The 5,350-nt window shown below is 38.7% G+C and overlaps 1 pseudogene; it reads right to left on the bottom strand.

Moving 5' to 3' along the window:
* Positions 1-4,549: 4,549 nt before the first annotated feature.
* LOC133248832 (large ribosomal subunit protein uL22-like) lies at positions 4,550-5,140 on the bottom strand (annotated as a pseudogene).
* Positions 5,141-5,350: the final 210 nt, after the last annotated feature.

Raw genomic sequence — 5,350 nt, 5'->3', positions numbered from 1 at the left:
TTCTCCAGGCCAGAATACTAGAGTGGGCAGCCATTCCCTTCTCCACGGAATCTGCCCAACCCAGGGATCAAACCCAGATATCCCCGCTGATCAAACCCAGATTACCAGCTGAGCTATCAGGGAAGCCCCAAATACATGTGGAGTGAATCAAATGATGGGTTGAAATTGTGAAGTATTTTGTATAGGTTTTGTTGTTGTCTATGGTTTTTAAGAGAGGCAATAGGAAAAGGACTCTGTTATGAGTGCCTATTTCCTAATGAGTTGCTTCTCACTCACATGCAAGAAAATGTGATAAAGTCTGTGATAAAATGTGATAAATTCAATCTACATCTGCAGTTCTCCTTATGAAGTCTTTTCTGCTTTTAATAGCAAAGGCAGCATTCAGTGCTCTTTGTTTCAACTGGAATGAATGATGCTAAACTTAGGTTGAAGGTTTATCTTAGCTTTTTGTGGTTATTTTATCTGCATATTTATTACAACTATTAATATTTTTTACATGATATTATACATGTTTCAATGCCATTCTCCCAAATCTCCCCATCCTCTCCCTCTCCCACAGAGTCCATAAAACTGATCTATACATCAGTGTCTCTTTTGCTGTCTCGTACACAGGATTATTGTTACCGTCTTTCTAAATTCCATATATATGCGTTAGTATACTGTATTGGTGTTTTTCTTTCTGGCTTACTTCACTCTGTATAATAGGCTCCAGTTTCATCCACCTCATTAGAACTGATTCAAATGTATTCTTTTTAATGGCTGAGTAATACTCCATCCTCTTTTCTGTTTCTCTATTTTTGTTTCTCCCTATTGTACAGTTTTGGGCTAATTTTATTGCTTTTTAGGAGGCTCATAGGGCACTTTGGTACAGAGTTGGCTGGTGCAAGCAATTGAAGAAGACACCAGAAAAACAAAAAACATTCAATGTAGAAGGAGGAAGGAGACTATGGCTTTCACTCCATTGGATATCCAGTGTAGCAGTTGTGATTGGACCTAGACCAGCTTTCAGGGTCAAGGCCAATAGATACAGTACACTGAAACTGAACTACGGACCACAGTGAGTGCCGCTGAAGTCTTAAGCACACGGTTTCACGTGGTACCCAACCGTCTACTTTTGTCTTGCTTTTTCTGTTTGGCCTGTGGTATGATATTTACTCAGTTGCCCAGATAAGGATTTCAGAGGCATCTTTGATCCACTTTGTCACCCCATTTTGTCACCTCATAAATAAACTTCTACTTTTACCTCAGAAACTACTTGCTTCTGTCCCCACCTTTTCATTCTACTCTCAGTACTTCAGGCTTGGCCTTCATTGTATCATAATCACTCTATTCTACACACCTGCCTACCTTACAATATAATGTCTACAGAGTAAGGTACAACTCTTCAGAAGGGAATTCAGTTCTTCTCAGTGACTCCCCGGCCATTTTTTTTACTTATCTTCTACCACTTCAGGTATAACTCCTAACTTCAGGAACTGTTGCAAAGCTGAACTAGGCAACTTACTATTCCCCAAGGACATCCTGTGCATTTGCTCATGGGCTTATCTCTGCCTAGAATGCCCCTTTTATCCCACTCAGTCATCTAGCCTAAGTTTCACTTAAGCCTAAATTCAAATGCTGCTGCTTCTCTATATCTTCCCCACAAGGTAGGATCAATTGTTTCTAACTCTTTCTTCCCATGTCCATATACACACTTGCTTTTTTTCATATATGCATCCATTTTTTCAACTAAACAATGAAGTGTGTGAGTAGGAATACTCCCTTGAAAATCTCTCTGTCCCCAGTTTCTAGAAAAGTAGCCCATAGCCCATGTAGATGATCACTGATTGCATTGTTATTGTTTACCATTCTTTCACTGTGGTGGGCAGCCATAGTTATGATTTGCATCTGTCATTCCTGAACTATATAGTATTATGAATCATTTTTTCAAATTTGTTGTTTTTCTGGTTATAGAGGTAATATTAACTCATGGTAAAGGTTTGGAAAACAGAAAATGTAAAGAAGAAAATAAAAATCACACAATAAACTCACTACCAGATAGCTCACATGAATAAGTTGATGAATGCTCTTTCAGTGTATTCATGATTCATATAAGTGTTATGCTGATTTAATAATAACACATTTATCATCATTTAGGATAGCAAATCTACTCTCCTTGAAAAAACAATGCAGGTGTCACTATCAGTTGCCCACAGGTCTTAGAATTACAATTAATCCTCAATTTCTGTATATGAGTCACAAATGTCATCCTGAAGGAAAGTTTGTTTCTATCTACATTATTTTATATAAATTTGAGATCATTCTATATAAATTATTTTAAAATTTCTTTCCACTTCATATGTTACCATCATTTCTCCAGGCTCTTAAGTATTCTTTCTAGCATGACCTTTAATGTTGTGTGTTATGGGCTGAATTTTATCCCCTGGAAAACAATCATATGTTTAAATTCTTACCCCCAATAAGTCAGAATGTGACTGCATTTGGACACAGGACCTTTAAAGAGGTGTATAATTAAAATGATGCCAGTAGGGAGGACTCTCATCCAATCTGAATAAGAGGAAGATATGTGAGCACACAGAGACACCAGCAGCACACACGCACAGAGGCAAGAAGAAGGTGGCCATCTGCAGGTCAGGGAGAGAGGCCGTGGAAGAAACCAGACCTGCTGACTCCTTGATGTTGGATTAAAGTAAAGTGAAGGTCGCTCAGTCATGTCCAACTCTTTGTGACCCCATGGACTATACAGTCCATGGAATTCTCCAGGCCAGAATACTGGAGTGGGTAGCATTTCCCTTCTCCAGAGGATCTTCCCAACCCAGGGATTGAACTGAGGTCTTCTGCATTGCAGTCAGATTCTTTACCCTCTGAGCCACCAAAGAAACCCAAGAATACTGGAGTGGGTAGCCTATCCCTGCTCCAGGGGAACTTCCCATCCCAGGAATAGAACTGGGGTCTCCCGCATTACAGGCAGATTCTTTACCAGCTGAGCTACCATGGGCTAAAACTGTGACAGATACCTTTCTGCTATTTAAGCCACTCAGGCTATAGTGTTTTGTTACAGCAGCTCTAGCAAATTGACACACTGTATAATATATTTCATTATATGTTTCATATAATTTATTTAACATGCCTACTTGGACTGCAAGGAGATCCAACCAGTCCATTCTGAAGGAGATCAGCCCTGGGATTTCTTTGGAAGGAATGATGCTAAAGCTGAAACTCCAGTACTTTGGTCACCTCATGCAAAGAGTTGACTCATTGGAAAAGACTCTGATGCTGGGAGGGATTAGGGACAGGAGGAGAAGGGGACAACAGAGGATGAGATGGCTGGATGGCATTACTGACTCGATGGACGTGAGTCTGAGTGAACTCCGGGAATTAGTGATGGACAAGGAGGCCTGGCATGCTGTGATTCATGGGGTAGCAAAGAGTCAGACATGACTGAGTGACTCAACTGAACTGAACTGAACAGTTAGGTGCCAATTTCTCTTCATTTAAAACAGTATTGTGATGAACATAAAGAAATTTTTTCAGGTTGACTAGCTGCTTAGAAAATCTTTAAAATATTTCCCAGTACAAAAATAGCATAAATTTACTTAGAAAATTTTGGAAAACACAGCAAAAAAGGAAACATAATGTAATGCCATTATTCAAATACAAACATGGCTATATTTATTATATTTCCCTTCACTTTTTTCTATTATTCAGGTGCTTTTAAAATGTAATCATGATTATACATTTTAAAATGAAAATGTAATTATGATTTTGCTTTTTTAATTTAAGATAACATTATAAGCATTTTTCATATTTTTATATTTAAAAGTTGTTTTAATGGCTTCATATAAATAGATTCATTAAGAAAAGAAAAATAGAGATTTCCCTGACAACTCTTCCTCATATTTGTACTTTGTAATAAGTATAGCCTAAGTAGCTAGAAAGAGAGAAAAGGAAGGAAGGAAGGGAGGGAGGGATCCAGAAAGGAAGGGGGGAAGGAAATGAGAAAAAAAAGACAAGACAGCAGCTTAACTTAGCTGGAAGTTTATTTTTCCATCAAACATCAGTCCAAAGGCAGACAGAGGTCCGAAACTGGTAGGGTGGCTCTCCCTTCCTCATCATGGTTTCCATTTGTGTATCCCAGTTGGTACCTCTAGCCCTCATTAGCTTTCAGTCAGCAAGTGGGAAGTGGGCCAGGGAGTACACTCACAATACCTTTAATGGCAAAACCTACGAGTGTACACATAATTTCTACCAGGTACTTTTGGCCTAAATTTAACCTTATGGCCACATCAGCAACAGTGGAGGTGAGCACCTTAATTCCTTTAAAACTAAATAAATGTATTGAATTACACGACACTGATTCAATAGGCATTGTGTGCTTAGGACTTTCAGCAGTTACTTCATGTAATATTCCCTTACTGTATGTTATCACAGGTACCTAAGGGTCACTCATACTCCACGCCCACGTTCACTGCCACCTGACATCCACCAGAATCTAAATCTAAAACTACTGCTCTCTGACTAGATTATTATTATACTTCTTTTTTTTTTTTTTTTTTTACTTTTTTCTGCATTAATTTTTTGCCCCATTTATTTCTGGGTCATAAGTTTTTGTTTCTTCAGTTTCTTCTAGGATATCTTTTTCTTCTGTGCAACCTCCTCTTCTGGTTTAGGAACAATGTTCTTTTTCAGTAAGGATCATCTCCATGTGGCAGGGGGAGTTCATGTGGGGGTTGATCCAACCATGAGCTCTGTAAGTCCTGTGCCACATCTTGGGGGCTTTTTTCACCTGGATGTGCTCAACGACCAGAGAATCTACATCAAAGCCCCTAAGTTCAGCATTACTCTCTGCATTTTTGAGCACGTGCAGTAAAAACTCAGCACTCTTTTTGGGCCATCGACCCTGCATCCACCGCCACTGATTGGCCTTTGCACACTTACCAACTCCACCATTGTAATGAGGGAGCAAAAAACATTGGTTCTGTAAAGTGATATCTTTCAAATACTTGGTGGCTTCTCATATATGCATAATCTTAATGGCCTGGGCAGTTTCACAAGTGTTCTTAAAGTGACCACAAAGATTTGAACCTCTTGATTTGCATGATTTTCTGGGGTTTCCTGGGTCAAGTAAATAGCACACCATTTTTAGAGGTCACCTCAAGCTGTTTACCAGAAAACCATATTTCCTTGTTAACCTAAAAATTGAAATTGAAAAACATGTACATATTTCCTTTCTAAGATGTCTGAATTTTAAAAAATAACTCTTGGTGAAATGTATAGTCTCTGCCATGCATCCAAATATGAGTTTAGTAGAAAATAGGTTGTTTTAGAATGAGCACAATCTCTGAGTTTC

Source organism: Bos javanicus, chromosome 5, assembly GCF_032452875.1.
Source record: "Bos javanicus breed banteng chromosome 5, ARS-OSU_banteng_1.0, whole genome shotgun sequence".
Taxonomy (NCBI): domain Eukaryota; kingdom Metazoa; phylum Chordata; class Mammalia; order Artiodactyla; family Bovidae; genus Bos; species Bos javanicus.
The sequence above is the reverse complement of the archived record's forward strand: the minus strand, read 5'-3'. Positions and strand labels throughout refer to the sequence as shown.